Below are 19,113 nucleotides of genomic sequence, written 5' to 3'. Positions count from 1 at the left end.
TGCTAGAGAATGTGGTCAAATACTGGAAATCCCGACTTTTTATTCTTCTAACAAAGGGATTTATAAGAGCAGCATTTGTTTAAAATTCAAGAATTTTCAATGAATTCTCCACTCTACAAGTATGCGAAGGATTATATACTCAGTGCTTATAATTACCAAATAACTCATCAAAATTTAACTCTCTCTTAATCTCTTTGTATTTATTTAGATTTAATTTACTTAAATGTCCTAATTATCTTTCAGGTGGTTTCTGTATAATGACTATCATTATGCTTGTTTTTTGATACTTTTATTCAAGATTTTTTATTTTTCTATTATTGTCTTTATACTAATGGATTTCCAATTATTGAAAATATTGAAATATTTTCTGATCTTTGTCTTTAAAGAGATTGAATTGTATTTTTGAGATAAACTACATCTCTGTAGGGTTATTGATGGTGAGACCCCTTTATTTTTATTTTGTACTGTAATAGTTCATCTCTTCTCATTCTCCTCTTTCTTCGCAAACAATTATTCTTATCTTGTCTTTGTGAAAACTGCATTTTGAGTCTATGAAATGATTATTTGAGAGTTTCTGTTAATCGTGTAGTATTTAAATTATATTAATGTATTTCTTTTACCTTAAGTCTCCTGCAAAGCAATTGTATTTATTCTTCAAAGAATATATTATTGCTCAAGTATTACTGGTTTCTATATGCATGCAGAAACTGTATGGTTTCAGCCTGCCAACTTTTCTTTAATTATATATTGTTACATTTACTCTAATAATCTCTGTCTCTACCATTAATAAAAATGAATGTGTGCACTGGCGCTCTACAAGCCAGATCGTTTGATCAACAGCTATCAAATTAGTTAATGTAAAATCCTTTAGTTTATATTTAATTAATTTATATATATATATATATATATATATATATATATATATATATATATATATATATATATATATATATATATATTTCACAACGTTTTCGCTGTTGTAATTGAACCCGAAATTGTTTCATCAAATATTGATTGCGTGATTTTCTAGCATTTTGAAAGCTAAAGAAGAAGAAGAATTTATAGTACAAATTTTTAAAAAAATGAAACTACAGTACCGCTAAGTTTAGAGATGATTCGGGCATAATATCACTATGATGTCATGGAGTTAGTCATTATAAAAGCTCATATATACAATGAACAGAAAGTATGCAAGACTATTCAAATAACACACCTTCAATGTCTGAATATTTGATGGAATCATGGGCATGAGTATTCATCTAACCTATTTAATTGACATTAAATATAATTTAATTATCTCAGCTGGTCACCAAAGACGAATAGTAATAAAAATAAATGCGTGTAATAGTGCGTTGACGCTTTACGGCTAGATCATTTTACTTATAGCTTCCAGATTTGGTACAGATATGCCGTGGAGAATGGAAATGTGCACCATGGACCAATTTTTTGCCATTTTAATAATACTTTCAATTATTTAAAAATAAGCTGAATTTTATCGTTTTTATGCGATAACTTCTGAAAATATTATTTCACAAAAATAAATTTTTACACTGTTTCAAAATTTAAAAAAATGTCTTTTTGATTATACCAATTTTATAATTATGCAATTTTTTCTTCTGAATTCTGGAAATCTTTTTATTTATTTATCTTGTCTAATTTCCAACAATAGATAACATTGTTGTTCTGAAATTCAAACCATTTTTATCGTTTCATCAAATATTTAAACAAATTATTTCCTTCCATCTTTGAAAGTTACTTTTGTAGTTTACAAGACGAATAAAGTTCGGATGAACTGCACATTTACTCTTTTAATAACTTTATAATGCCGTTTGACTGGTCTCCATGAGAAAGTTTCTAGTATTGAATGAGCCGGATATGTAAGACAATTCAAATAACATGGTTTTAACGCTATGTACCTGAAGTAACATCTAAACGAGCTACCTAAAATTAAATATAACCAATATCACCGGCAAACCAGCTGGTCACTAAAAACCTAATTGTTAATAAGTTCATTGTTCAAGTTCCTATTAATCTTTTCAAAGTGCTTTACTTTTTGCATTTGTTCGTCTTGGATGACCAACTGGCTTGCCGCGAAAATGTTTGTGAATAACATCAATTATATCTTTAATGCTTAATATGATGCTCATGATTTCTTTATAATACATCAAAGTGGAACAAATATTAGAGCTGAAGTATTTGAATCAATTTATTCATGCTCTGTTTATTGAGTACATGAACTTTCCTAATGGAACAGAGTTCCATGGCGTTATAGCGTTATTAAGTATGTGGACTATCTATTTCAAATTGCACGTTGCTTTTTGTAGTATTATAATTTCTTTTTCTATTTCTTCATTTAAAATGAGTAAACAATAAACAAAACCGCTCTTCCATAATTTTTAATAAATAAAAGAGAATTATGTGATAAAATATTTGACAAAACAATGGAACTAATTTGAATTTTATTGCAACAATAAAACTAGTCTTGAAAATTATGCAAAACAGTATTTTTTTTTTAAATTGTCACATTTCAAGGAAAAAAATTACACGTTAATGAAACTAAAAAGATATTTTTAAAAAAATTTTTAAGTGATATACAAAAATTTTGCGTACCTTTCGGAAATTATCGTGAAAAATAGGCCAAAATCTCACTTAATTGTTAATTAATTAAAAAAATTTAAAATGGTTCAGAAGTGCGCATTACTATCTTCCAAATTACATCTGTGCCATATTTGGTAACTCTAAATAAGTCAAACAATGGGTCCACTATAGACTAAAGCACATACACATATTGATAGTGTTTTATTAGCAGAGAGAGCTATAGGATGTATTTTTCCTTGTTTCGATTATAATAATTATCCTGATTAATTTCTTTCTGCTCATCTTTAATATTCCCACTTTTTTTTAAAAAGAATCTCGTCTTCACCGATCCCCACGTGTGCAAAATCACGATGCTGTAGCTCTAAATGTCAAAAGAAAGAAGGTAGCAACAGAACAAAAATAAATTAATTTCCTTGCGGTAAACCTACATTTGACTTTCCTTCTTCCTTTAGTAAATCCGGAATTCATCAACTGTAAAATACAAAAATAAATATATATTCAGATTTTCCCCTCTTCTCAACACACACCAGAAATCTTAAATTCATGTTGTTTCTTTACCATTTTCGAATAATCAAAATTCATTCGCCAATGTCAGAGAATTGAAAGAGACCTAGAAACGGATTAACGGAATGTTCTTAATCGGAGTGCAAAGCGCTAAAATGAACCTCCACATCTAAATTTGAAATGTACAAAAGATATTATTTCAAAAATATTTTGGATCTTTGAAAATAATTTAAAGCAGTGATATTGGCTCACTAAAGCGTTTGGGAGAGTTTAATATAAGAATTTTGAAGAAATTATTATTGTAATGTCAGTTTGAGGTTTAGAGGAATTACGTACTGTATATCTTGTTAAAATATGTGGAAATTAAGTAAGTTATTGGAACTAGAGTAAAAATTTTCAGAATCGGTCTTATTTAAGTATTGTAGACTCCACGGCTAAAAGCAAAGTTTGCTTAATTTATAGATTATTGAAAAGTGCTTAATTTCAAATTTAGGCAGGCGTTTACGTAAAAAGTCTATTTTTTGGCGAAATTATGATTTTTTAAAATTTTATATTCTTAATGTCTGAGCAGGTATTTTTATAAAACCGTTGGGTTTTTGTTTCTATGTCTATTTTATTGGAAGTTGCACTGATTTTTATATTTGTATTTACATACAGTTTAGTGTTATTTTATATTTTTAAGTACTATTTTCTTGACGTTTAAATTTTGATAGAATTTTCTTACGAAAAATCTCATAAATTAAAATTTAATGCATATTTTTGTTCCAAATTTGGTATAATAATTTCTAAATATATTCTGCAGTTTCTGAACTAGAGAATAAGTAATTATTAATTCAGAAATATTTTATAGTTGTTTTAGTGCTTCAGAATGTTGAAAAAAAAATAATAATTGAACATTTCTTGTTATTTATAAGTGGAACCTCAGTATTTAAAAAAATAGAATTAAACACAGCTTATTTTTTAGTCCAGATACTAGATATTATATTTCTTGAGTGATATGCAAACTTTTAGGCAACTCATTTGACAAACTTCTAGATTCGAAGATTTTTGTTTTATACCTCTTTTTAACTAAAAATAGTCCTTTTATCCAATTTTTAAATAACTTTTCCCACTTGTATATTTTGGTTTCATATACGTTTTTTTTTTTTTTTTTTAATCTGTTTTATGCAAATATTTAAAAACATAACTATTTTCAAACGTTTTTCTAAAAGTTCTTTCCGAATGAAATCACATACCTTAAAACTAGGTCTAAACTCGAATTGATTGCACTTGAATCTCAATGTCTTTTGACTTATTTTCAAAAACTTGATTAAATATGATAGAGAGACAATAGTGGCTTCCCAACTAAACAGAGTAGGCAGCTGCCTAGGATCGCTGTACTAAAAATTGGTCGCAAATGCTTTTACAAGTTGCTCAATAAGTAGATTTGTAAAAAATATAAATTCTACGCATAATAAATATTAGGATGATATTAATACTTTATCAAATATAATTGGGCATATTCCTACATATTTATTTAGTTATTAGAATATATATACAGATGAATATCTGCTTTAATAATGTTGTGCACAAATGTGGATCCCAGATTATCTGAAGCCATAATCGCTAATTGAAAACAAAATATTCCTAAAAAAAATTAAATAAAGTATATTTGAGCCGTTTATTTTGAAAATGCAGCAAGTCCATTTTTTGTTATTGCGAGATATTTAAAGGTTTGCGTGTCAATAAATTTGAAAATATTAATAAGTATTAATAGATATAGTTTTTGTATTTTGTGGTACCAAATAATGTAAGTTTGTAATCCAATAGTGTTTACAATGCTGAATTTAAAAAAAAAAGGTTTTATTATAACTAAATGAACTTGCCTCGCTTTCTAAATCAATAAATTATTGTAAACGTACATTTAATTGGGAAATATTTCAGTTGCATCAGCCTTTTTGTAATAATAGCAAAATACTATTCAAATTTTTATAAATGTTTAATCATTTGATAAAAAGTGAAACAAACAAAGAATATTTTTGTAGAAAATATAACAAAAAACAATTCAGTTTTATTAAGAATTTCAGTGAAATTATACATTTTCCGTTTATACCCAGGTATAATTAAATTGAATTTTATTCAGAATTTAACATTTTAAAATGTTCATGATGGACGGGAGGTATATGTGGTAATAAATCCATCATATCCTTGTATTTTTCAGATATAATAAATCTCCTTTTTTCATACATAAAAGATAATTTTATATTTCTGAAGTTACTTGGAATTATTTACCTTCCTCGTTGTATTGAAAAATTGGTAATTTTAAATTCAAAATCTCGTTCTATCGAAGTTTTGTTGAACATCTTGTATGGTACACCCTTTGTAAATCTGATCCGGCATATAGTTAATCAATTCACGGTTTCTCCATAGGTATTTTTCTTTCTTTTTAAAACCGTCTTTTCCAGAGGTTGGGTTGAAAATAAATTTCCACGTTTAATTTCATGTACAAAAATTATGTTTTATTAGGTTTTTGACAATTTTGTATTACTTTATAGTAATCCTGGGGAATATGCAAGGAACTGATTTCTGGATTGAATAGTTACTGGATAGTTCCACTCCAAAATCACATTTATTCGGTAGAAATGAATGTCCTGGCAATAAAAATTTGTGATCAATGATATTTATTTCATTGTCACTGGACTGAAAAATCGGTGATGGAAGTAAACATGTTATTATCGACACACAAAATTAAGATATACTTTTTATTATTAATGAAACACTGTACAACCAATGACTTTCATTATCAAAGATAGATAGAAACACCCTAGATTTCAGACATGATGTCAATCGGCCACATTTGCTTCACCATACAGCAATCGGAGCTAACTTTTGCCGTAATATAATCGGTCAAATATAATTTCAATCAAAGATGGACTTGCACCACTTTCAAAATAAACAGATTTTTAATACTGTTAAGAGCTAAAATTTCCATCTCCTAAATACTTGAATCTAAATTTTTTTACTATAAATTTTTTGCGCATAAAAAGATTGTAAAAAGTTTTATCTATAACTGCCATTATCCATTATTTTCAAAAATGGTCTTGCACCACTTTCAAAATAAACAGTTCATTTATCTACAATAAATCTGCATATAAAATACGAATTGAAATACAAAACCTTATAAACCATCTTAATAAAAGAGGGGCCTCACAATGTTCTCTCCATAAAGGGCCGCAAAATACCTAAATTGGCAGCCCCTGCTTCCAAGTCTCTTTTGTGAGAATTCGGAATAGACGAGTCAAACTAGACTTGGAATAGACTATTGATGATAGTTCGTTGTGAATTTGAAATAATTTTTCAATGAATTTTTTTAGAAAGCTTTTTCATATGGTCCAATACAGATTCATATTTCAGGATATTATGTAAGCTTTTCTAACTTTCTATGATTTGCATTAATTCTTTATTTTAAAAAGGCCTGCAGTTTCATGAGATTTTTATGTTCCTCAATCTGAAGATCCATATAACATAAATCAATCAAAAATTGGTTTAGCGAGAAGAAGTTTATATTTAATTTCCAGTTTATTCTTATGGAAAAGGGGACCTTGAACATCAATGACGTGTACGGTTATTCCCAAAACAATGGTGAAGACATTTTGATGATTCGAAATTAATGAAAACATGTAGCAGTAAGTGAAGACTAAAAGTTGTAAAAGATACGTTGTAAATGCCCTCTCCCGACAAAAAAAATTAAAATGCTTTACAATGTGATAAACGTGAAAAATGCTTAGTAGTTCTCTAAGTATTTCAAAAAGGTTCACAAAGAGGTCGTTAATATGAACAATTTCTTGTTGTGATTATTTCTTAGCATTTTTACTTTTGGTGATATAAAGCTTATAAATTTAATTTTTCTTTTTCAAAATTTTCAAAATTATAGTCACATTAAAAAACATTTTCAACGGTTTTAAACGAAGAAAATTATTTTTTTATTGGCACCAATGTTATTAAGCCATTTTTTATTATTTTTTTATTTTACAAATTTTGAAAAATATTTTTTTTTACAATTTCAAACAATTCTTTCCATTGTTGTAATGAAAGTAAGCCACATTTTATTGTTTCATTAAATCATTATTTTTCTATTATTATTATTAAAGAATTAGTTAATATAACAACATTTATCTTCTCTGAGGCATTAATTCACTTCTAGATTTTCTCTTTTCTGCAGATGGAAGTTACATCCTTTTCCCTATATATGCATTCAATATAAATGCATATATAGAGAAAAAGATATAACTTCCCTTTTCTCTATATATGCAATTGACACATTTCTCTGTATAGAGAAAAGGGTGTAACTTCCCTTTTCTCTATATATGCTATAGACATATTTCTCTATATAGAATATAGACATATTTCTATTTTTTTTCCCCCTTCTTCTTTTCTTTTCTATTTGATACGTTTTGTTCAGAGAAATATTTTTAACTAGCTTTAAATGGATATTTTCATGATATGATAACAGAAATTTGTTTTCACGTTTACAGTCTGATTACGAATTTGTAGCTTCAGATTTATATATTTGCTTATTATATTTTTGTTATTCGTTTGAGGTAGTATAACTAAGATATTTCGGCAAAAAAATTTTATTCTTCGCAAAATTTAATATTTGGGAAATACTGATTTTTAGTTCTTTTTCCAAATGATTTTTAAATAGCTTTTGATAATGTTTTTAGAAACTTAATTCCATTTCTAGATTATTTCGTTTTGCTTCCCATTGTATCAAAGTATTCTTTCTTGCAATATATCTGATGACAAAGATATTTTAAACGTACTTAACCTGTTAATTTCTTTTATTGTCGAATACGACCACGTGTCAATATTTAGATTTTGTTAATTTATGCATGCATTTTATTATAAACTTTATTATAAAAATGCGACCATATGTCAATATTTAACAATATTTATATTTTGTTAATTTATAAGAAATTTTATTATAAACTTTATTATAAACCGCTAACATTAAAATTTCTCCATTTTGATAGCATATTTAAAAGTAAATAAATAAACTTTGCATATATTTTGACCCTTTTTAAATTAATAATTTCCAATCTTAACAAGTAACTAGTTAATTTAACGTGATCCTTTTCCTATTCACAATTTAATAAACGTGGTAGGCAGTATTCTCTACGAAAAGCCAAGTCGCCAAAGACAGCCATTAAAAAATATATTAATATGCATATTAGGAACAACTCTGGACTAATTAATAGAGGGTGAATTTTGTCTTAAAATAATAATGAATGAATAGTTAATAAATTTTAAAAATTTCTTTAAATAAGCATTAAAAATACATATTTAACGATTTAATTCATTATTCAACATTATGTCCAAAAATTTTCATTTTCAGATTTTTTTATTCAGAATTTCTAGTTTCATATTCAGTTTTACAGATGAATATTTGACTATCTACTTGATGCTTTATATTCAAGCTGTTTTCAATATGAAAATGAGAAAATAACATTGAACGCGTTCTATTTGATTGAATATTATATGCAGGTAAAGTTAGTTGTTTAAACAAAAAACATTGAAATTGCAAAGCCTGAAATTTCATCATTTGGCTCCAAAATTTCAATCCGAAGTATTAATAACAAAGTAACTTGCAATATTTAAACCTGAACTGAAATAATAATTAAAAAAATATATTTGCCACAAATGGTTTTAAAAAGAGAAAACAGCAAACATTGGTTAAACGTTCACATTCAAACGCATATTTTAGAGACGATATTTGAAATTTATTTCGCGTAATTCTATGATTTTAATACCATAATGTATAATAAAAAAATAAAGCTGACTTCTGAGTGGACTGCGATGGTAAGATCTCATATAAGATTAGGTCAAAGGTTACAAGTTTCAAACCCTGTTCTATTGCAGAAAATCCGTGTTAGCAAGCCTGGTGTCCACCAAATAAATCGTTCTCATATGTCCACTTGCTGGTGTGGTGCAGAAGCTTCGAGTGGAGGCGTCAACTCTAGACACTGTCCTCTTCATCTGACCCCGATTTAAGCCACGGGATGCACTATAAAATCGCCTTAATGGTTCTAATAAAGAGATGTTAACCTAATCTATGCTTAAAAAAACAACTAGTATCTGAATCTAAGTTTCATTGCAGATATATTTTTTATTTGAAATATATAAGAAATTTATAGAAATTATTTTTGCACTGTCTACTTTTTTATATTCTTCTCTCCTAGAAATTCCTATTATAATAAGAATTTACAGAAGAATAAATATTTCGAAATATTATTACGTAACGTTCTGAATGAGTGTGTGTTTTCAGTTATTGTACTTTCAAAAGATTTTTGACAGAATGTAATAAGAAAGAGTAGCAATTGTCAATAAGGTTATATATATGTATATATATATATATAAATATATACAATATCCGACTGGACTAAAAGTAAGCTTTGTCTACATTCGTAAAGGAAAGAAAATGACGTGTAAAACAAACATGAGTGTGACCTTGTATCCATCAGAAACAACGGGGGGGGGGATAATAAAAAAAGAACGAGGCCTTTTAACGATCTGACTTCCTCAAAGAAAATAGTAGGACACATTATAAGTGGTCGATCAATAAAACCAGCAGATTTATTGTTAGGAGACATTCAAAATGGAAAACAGATGAATCATTTTATACTTTCACGATTGAAAGTTTACAATGAAAGAAGTAAATAGTTGGGGAGGATAAATTTCTTATTTAATATTTAAGTTCTAAAATATACGGTATCGTCGGGGTGGGAGAAGGCTGTCGTGGCTAGTATTATCAAACCAAGTAGATCTGATACATATGTATATACTGTAAAATGATTTTATCTATGTTAATAATAGGGAAGAATGTATTAATGCGTATGCTTGTGCTGATGCTCTGCAGGAGCAGACCATTTGATGTAGAGGTAACAAAGTCATAAGGTATAATGATGGGTGAAAATGCACACCTCACAATCATTTTTTTAAAAATTCCTATAAGAATTTATTTAATTAAAACTGAAGCAAGAAATTGACATTCTTTCTCGATAACTTCTGAAAATATTACTGTAGGAGAAAAAATTTCTTTTTCACCTTGTTAAAACTTTAAAAATTATCTTTCTAATGATACCAATTTAACTGCCAAGTACCTTTTTTTTTTCTGAATTTCGGAAATTTGAAAAAAATATATATGGATAATTTTTAGAAATAGTTTTCGTTGTTGCAATGAAATTCAGAGATTTTTACTTTTCAATCAAATATTTAATCGCATTATTTTTAAATATTATTGAGAACGCAAGAACGATTCTGTTAATCATCTGCGAGGTTTATACGAGGAATAAGAAAGTGAAATGAAAGCAAAGCGAAAAACGACGTACAATAGTTTAGTTTAAAATAAAATAATAAAATAGTATAAATAATATATATAAAATAATATATATAAATAATATATAAAATAATATATATAAATAATATATAAAATAATATATATAAAATAATAAAATAAAATATATAAAATAGTTTATAATTCTGACAATCACACTTTTAATGACATTATAATGTAATGGGATTGGATTCCATCTGGTAAGTGATACATAATACATAACATACCTGATACATAATAAAAGAAGTAGATGCAAAGCTATTAAAATAATACTGCACAAAATTTGATATTTAAAAATATTTTCTTCATGAAACCATGAAAAGCAAATTCTGCTAAAGATATTTAATTGAAATTAAACACGAACGATATTAACTGGACGAACGAAATGGTCTCCAAAGTGGTCTAGTCTCTACTTATAATAAAGAGTATAATTTTAATAAGTGTATATAATTATATTAATTCTACTTATAATAAATGTGCGCATGTGTATGTGTATTATTTGATTACTTTGTTAAATGGTCTGGCGCTGTACGGGATAGGCAGTTAAACATACAGCAATTAAATAACCAAATTTAGCGCATACATACCTTGGAGAATAGTGTATTTAGGAGTGATTTTTTTAGAAATTTTAATTAATTAAAGATTAAGCTGTATTTTTGCGTGTTTCAGCGATAACTTCAAAAACTTTTATTGCACAAAAATAAATTTTACACCGTTTCTGATGCTATGGAATTAGTTTCCATTAGAAATGCTTATGTACAATGAGCAGAACATACGTAATTCAATTAAAATGTAATAATTTTAATATCTAGCAGTTTGACAGAATCTATTACATCTGAAGGATTTAATTAAAATTAAATGACAAATTAATCCCTGGCGAATCAGCAAGTCGCCAAAGACGATTGGTAGATAAATAAAAACAAATTCATTTTCACAAAGTTAATAAAATGAAAAAAAAAATTAACCTAAAATAAATCGTTAACAAGTTGAAATGTGACAATAAATTTACCAGTTTATTAAAAGAGGGGCCTCGTAATGCGAGCTGCCCACGGCCACAAAATAGCAAATTCCGCCACTGGGAAGTTGCATTATTTGAAGTACAATATTCTAGCATCTATAATTTCCCATTGAAACTGGAAAATGATGCAACCATTCCGATTCATAAATTGGTAAGATTTCGATTCAGTATATTATCACATAGTAACGAAGGACAATTAATAGAGGCTTGTTCGAGACATGGAATTATTTTTTCGGTCTTTTATGATACTCTTTTTTAAAAAGTGACATATACAAATGTTTTATATCTATAGCATCATTCGAGATTGGCGCAGGAGCATTTATACGCACTTACTTTCGGTCGCTACGCTAAAGTGGGCCTAGATGATCCAATTGAGTCTTAAGGAAAATGCATAAAAAAAATGCCACGACTATGGAAAGGAGGAAAAGGGCGATTATTTCCATTCTTCTCTTATCCTCTCGATGTCAATACCAATATATGCGACTAATTTGTATAGTTTTGAAAAATGATTTGTTGGCATCGGTTTTGTTTAGCAAGAATCAATATGTGTTGTCTGAATGGTTGTATTGCACATGTAATAGTTAAGATGGAACTTTATGGTCTATTTTTCAGGCCCTCATGTTCGAAAGATCTGGAATTTTTCATACTTGCACATCGATCTCCATGATAATGCTCAATTTGAATATTTTCAGATATTAATTATTAGTTAATTGATTAATTCAATAAAACTTTGATTGTTTACAATTAATTCTATATAGAATTAAATTTGAGGAAAAAAATTGAAATGGAGATTATACAATATTTATCTCTACTAATTATAAAGATGAATGTATGTATATTTACGCTTTACAGACCTGACCAAATGATTTAGAATTATCAACTGAGACACATATTGGAGGGTGGGAATGTGTATCTGGAAGATGACTTTTTGAAAATATAATTAGAATTTTAATTATTTAAAGATTAAGTAAAATTTTGGTGCTGTTTTTCTTCGATAACTTTCGAAAATATTACCGAACTAAAATGATTTTTACATCATTTTCGTTCGGTAATATTTTCAAAAAATTATTATTCAAAAATTTTATTATTATTTAAAAATTAAATTAGAATTTTTTAAAAATCTTTTTAATTATATTAACATTTCGACGTATAATTTTTTTTATTTTTAATAAATTTTAAAAAGTTATTTTATTTTAAATGCATTTTAGGGCACTATATTTCATAGTTGAAACAAAACTCAAATTGTTTTTAGTATTATAATATTTCATCGTGGCATATCCCCCCCCCCTGCTGATAATCAAGAAATGAAAATTCAATTTATTGTTCCATATGTAATAGATTTCAGAATAAGATATGTTTTAATAATTTTTTTTGCTGTACTTGAATAAAAGTTTAACTTCAGAATCAAGCAATAGAGAAAACTTTTTAAAGTGCGCTCATTTTTAAATGTTGTTGGTCATTCCTCTCATAGAATCGAAAGTATCAAGGATAGAGACATAAAATTAAGGAAATATATAGCACAATGAACAGTAAAGTGTTAGGCTTCTAAAATATATGAATTATAAGTCTATCAACAAATGATATTTAAAAAATATTTTGATGAAGAAAATAATAAGAAATTACTACACAAAATATTTAATAGATTTTTAGCAACCATTAATTTTAGCTTACTAACTGGTCACCAAAGGCGGCTGGTATAATAATAATACTGAAGATTAAAAAGTAGAAATAATTAAAATGAAAAAAAAAATCGGCTATCTAATACCTTCATAAAAGTGTTTTTAAATTTTTATTAACCCTTTTACACTTTTATATCAGAATTGAGATCTGCAAATATTTCACTTTGTGAAACTTAAATTTTTGTGTATAAACACATTTTAAACAAAATTAATGCCTTAAGAAATTCTTTTAGATAAAATCGGTCTGATAAGAGGTTTTCTATTTTTAGACTTCCGTTAAACACCCAGACATCAGGTTAATCTTTTCCTTTTCGTATGGTTTTTGAATTCTATCCAACTGTTAAGCTGACTACACAAAAAGAACAACGAATAAAGCAATAAAAATGACTTATGATCATTATTGATGAGAAGAAAATGGACCACGATCACGATTTGGACTTTCCAATGTTAAATTCCATTGCTAAGCAAACAAAATAAATATTAAAATAACTTTTTCCTTACTGTATGAATCACCTTTAAAATTAATGGAAATAGTGTTGTAAAGAATAGTGAATACAGGAATTTGATATAAAAATGAAATTTTGCTGCTTCAAATTCTTATAAGTAATGACATAGAGGACTAGTCTCTCCGAAACTTGTTCATATATTTTTCTAATAAATTCATTTATGTTTTATAAATTGCATGCCATTTAGAATTAGTAGTTTTGAATTAGTAGTGTCTGAGATGCGGTTAATACACAAGCAACTGAAAACAGAATGTGCAATTTGAACGTTTTTTTTTTTTTTCTAGCAAATTGAAACAAAATTTGACGCAGAACTACAATTGTAATTACATATTAAATTTCATATACTTAATCTTATATTCTTAACTTATTGTGTTTTTCCATTTAGTGCTTATAAAAGTATAGATCGACGGACGACCAATCCTTTCATTGATTTGAATCTAAATGTGATACGAATCTATAGTTTAGATGCTAGATCCGAGTGCCAAACTTAATACATTTATCTCACTCTGCTGTGCAGTTATCATATTAACTTATATTCAGACAGCCGGACAGATTGACTCCTCTGAATGGATTTCATTTAAAATTTCATAGAAATCTACAAATTTTTTTCCAAATTTTATTCGTCTAGTTTTGGAATTTTCTTGTTTAAAAACAGACATAGTTCCAAAAATGTTTCCGAAATGTCCCACACTTTGGATTCAGGAAGGTCTGAAACGAGATGTTACATCAAAATTTTGCCTTCGAATTTTTTGCTAATTACAATCTTTTTACGCTGTATATCGTATACGGGAAAATAAAATTTAATATGTTTTTTGTTGGCGCCTAGTTCGTATGACCTAAAGCTGCCAAATTTGAATCATATAATACTTTGAATAATCAAAATATACATCTTGGAGACATTTTTTTAAAAAAAAATGTTAAGCAAAATTTAAATTGATTAAAAATAAAGTTTAAGTAAGCCCCCCCCCAATTGCTTCCTAAAATATTATTTCTCAGAAATAATCTTCACATCCATTTAAAGTTCAAAATTTATCATTTTTAATGACATAATTCAGGTGTTCTAAAATCCCCCCCCCGAGTTCGATAACTTTAATAAAAAAAGCACAATTTCCGAAAATACTTTTCATTATTGCAATTAAATTCAAACGGCTTTCATTGTTCAGTCGAATATATAAGCGCGAGATTTACTTCCCGTGTTGAAACCTAAGGAAGATTCTGTCCATTATCTGTGCACGAGGAATAAAAAAGGGAAGTTATAATGTTTCACGGAAGACAAAGGACTATTAGAAATAGATTATCCAAACAGCTGCGCTTTTAATGGCATTATGATGTCACTGGCTCCATTAAGAATTTTATGTACTTAATCAAAGCAACACCTGTACGGTTATTAAAATAACACAACTGTAATGTGTAACCCCAATTTGATACATAAAAATGTTTCGTTGAAGGAATCGTGAACATTAAATTAAGATTAAGAAATTTCATTGAAATGAAATACAGTTAGCATTCCAGGTGAACTTACTGGCCGCCAACGATAAATAATTCGTAACTATAATAAAATCTTTAATAGATTGCATGCTCTTGTAGTAACTAATAACAGGAATAGTTTAATCGCATTTGTCTGTTGAGATAAAACTGTATAAATTAACATTATTTTTTTAAATTTTTAGTATAGCATTCATAGAAACATTTGATTAAATGAAAAGCATGAGGGCTAATAAAATAAGAGAACCAAGAATGAAAACCCACAGAACAGCTTAAAAGAAAATAAGTAAATGATGTTGAGACTCCTTTATGTTAAACTAACATTAAAACTTCTATATTGTGAATTTTGTCCCATCCAGATAGTGTCTTTTCCAGCTCTACCTTTATATCAGTTCCATTTCTACAACTGAATGATGATTTTAATCCTTTGGACTTTCTAAAGTCGAATTCTTTATCTTTTAAAATAGGTATCTTAAATCTTGTGACTCATTTCTGTCAAAAAAAAATATTCATAAACATTTTTTAATTATTGACCAATAAATGAGATATTAATTAAAAGAAAAATAAATTAAATGTATACAGAAAATTAAAAATATATATATTTATGTATCAATGACTTTCTTAACGATTTGAACCTGAAGTGATTCTGCTATAGGCTTCACAATCCCGCTATTTTTTTTATAAAACCATAGCTGGGTTTATAAGCTAAAGTTTGAGAATTCAATGTCCTTACAAAAAGTATTAAAGACAGGTCCCTCCCCCCATTAAATCAACATTTAATATGCATTTTTTTAAAGAAAGTCTTTCTAATATTCCAGATGTTCAATAGTGTATAGCTACAGATTATAAAAGAAAAAATTTATAAAGCTATAAATTCAATTTATGGCGAAATAATTTATTTAAACTCAAATATTCTAATTATCAACATAGTTTTTATATATATATATAAAAAGAAAAGAAAAAATTTAATGGATTCTCACAAACTTCCCTAAAATGAAAAAAAAAAAAAAAAAAAAGAGCCACTCCAATAAAGTTACTTTATTAAAATAAACATTTCTATTTATTATTATTAAATGATTAAAATATTTCTCAATATTACAATGCTTCTAATTACATTTTATTGTACATTTAGAATTAAAAACTAAAAAAAAAGATATCTATAGATATATATGGTTACTCATGAAGAATCAATATATTTAATCCTTCATAATTAATACATATAATTACATATTGTCCAAACTTTTTTTTTTCTTTTTCTTTTCCCTTTAAAAGAATATTTTACTTTGGAAAAACCATCACTAAAACTCTTCATATTATTATTATTATTATTATTTTTTTAAATCCACAAAATTGACTTTCTTTTCCAGATTACGCCATACATATAGAGCAAAATCTATCTGCAGTCAGGAACTCAATAGCAAACAAATGGTGCTACTTTATGAAATTGTAGATCAAATAAATGAATATTGTGCCTTTGGGGCTTTTTTTTTTTTTATTGTGTTGGATGATTCGAATGGAAAGCATTAATCATTCTAGCAGAAGTTTAGACTTCAATAATTATAATATCAGTACTAAAATAATTTTGCATATTTCTATTTAAAACTCTACTTACTTTATTTTGCAAAACTCTACTTACTTGGCCTCCACTTAATTTTTTTTTTTTTTTTTTTTTTAGTTTTAACTAAGTTTTTTTAATAACAACCAATACTGCCTGCAATTTTCAGTCTAAATAAAGTTAATTTTTTCTATTTAAGAGAAATGATATAAATTCTCTTTCCGTTACTACTTTACTTTTTGATGAAAAATTTCATTTCCATAAAATAAGATTTACTATATAGGAACTGCAAAGTGTCCATTATTAAAGTCAATTTACAATTCAAAGAATAAGTTTATTTCTGAAACAAACAAATTAGCTAAATAAAGCATTATATCTATCAAGCCTTATGGTATTATAAAATTTTCAGTTTTCTAGATATTTTACACTTTCTATCAATTATTGCTTAATTATTTTTTTTATCAAACTTGATATTACGACAATTTTATAAGAATTCCTTAATCTGTTTTTGCTTTTCTGTATACAACAGAAGATTATTTTATTTTATAATTGATAAACTCAGAAATTAATGATTTAGGTAATCCACATATTACAAGAAAATGAATTCATATTATACAGCATATAAAACATACAAAAAATATTTTAAAAATTTTCCCTTCTACCTTTGTTCTACTTCTTGCAATTTCTCTATATATCACGAGTTCATAAATTTTTCATAAGCTATAAACACATAGCTACAGAAAGCTATGGGTTAGAGAACTAATGTAAGCATTTATTTCCAAAGATAATTTTGTGAGCTTTTAAATTTTTATATTTTCGTCATTATTTCTAAGGATACTAATATTTGAACTTTATGTCTTGAAAAAAAAATATATAAATTTATACTTGATTAGATTATACAAAATATGTGCAGCTTGTCTCTTTTCTCACTGATATGTTGGTTGCAAGCAATGCAAGATTAAATTTTCCATAGTTTAATATTTTAGAAAATATTTAGATTTTATATTTAGAATATTTTAAATAACATCCACCTTAATATACAATATTTATATTTAAAAAGAAAAAGTTCTCTTTGGAATTTAAAAGTACTTATTTTGGAGGAACCAAGAACTAACTTCAGTAGGGAATGTCCAACAAATATTACAGATATTATATATTAATCAAATGAGAATTGATATACCTGAAGATGAAATATTTGTTATTCAATTAATTTAACAAGAAAATAAATTCAATCAAATTTATGATGAGGTATTTATTAGCAGTTACTGAAAATTTAAAAGAAATAGTTGTCTCTAATAACAAAATGCAGATAGAATATTTACAGGAAGGAAATAAAATGAAATCAATTTTGTTATAATTAGAGTGAAGAGCTAACATATCAAAGTTTAAAATTCTTAGAAAAGTTGAATGTATATTATCAATCAAATGTTGATTCTAAATTAAAACTGTTATTATAATGAAAAAAAATCGATTTCACCATCAGTTAACTTGATTACTCAACAGTTATTTAATAGAAATAACTTCATACCTTGGTACTAATAAAGAACTTTTAAACAATGAAATTAACCCTATAAAAAAAGTCAAAAGAAATAGATTTCATCCAAGGAATAATAATGAACTAGCAGATTCTTTCCAGAATTGCAGAAGTTCATATATAAAAATGAAATATTTGTACATTAAATGAAAAATAGTGTGGAAACTAAATTTATATACTTTAATAAAAAATATGTAGTTCAAAAGTAAATCTAAAATTGATTAGTTAATGAGCTTGATTTGATTAGTTAATTAACATATAAATCTGCAACTTGAGTCATTCATTAAATAGTTTTTACAAATTGATAATTTAAAGTTTCAGAATTATATCACAACTGAATATATATTATTAAGTTGAATAGAGATGAAATGCATCATATAAGCATTAATTCCTACTATCTCTTTCTATATTTGTAATAAATTCAGTTAATTTGTCTTTTAATGAGCTAATTGCTGTAGTTTTAAATGTTAAGAATGAGCTCAATTTATGAATACTCAAAATTGCTTATCTAGAAATTCTTTAATTTAATTTCACTTCCTTTTGAGTTGATCTAAATCATGATGCCTCTCTTTTACGATGGATATTTCATCAATGAACTGCATTTCTCCAATGTTCAGAAAAGATATATTTTAGATAATTCAATGTAAATCCATACAGTAATTACACAAATATATGTCAAGCATCAAATAGACCACTTTCTAGATTGAATTAATTTCTTAATGTCTTCTATACGAATGAATTATTTTAACACATAGATAAACTGAAATTATATATAATATATACGTTTTTAAAATTGATTATTTTCTAATCATTTGAATTCAAATTTCACTTTAACTTCCACAGTTAAACAAGCTGTGCAAAG

This window comes from Argiope bruennichi, chromosome 7 (assembly GCF_947563725.1).
Source record: "Argiope bruennichi chromosome 7, qqArgBrue1.1, whole genome shotgun sequence".
NCBI classification, from domain to species: Eukaryota; Metazoa; Arthropoda; class Arachnida; order Araneae; family Araneidae; genus Argiope; species Argiope bruennichi.
This window is presented reverse-complemented; position numbering follows the sequence as displayed.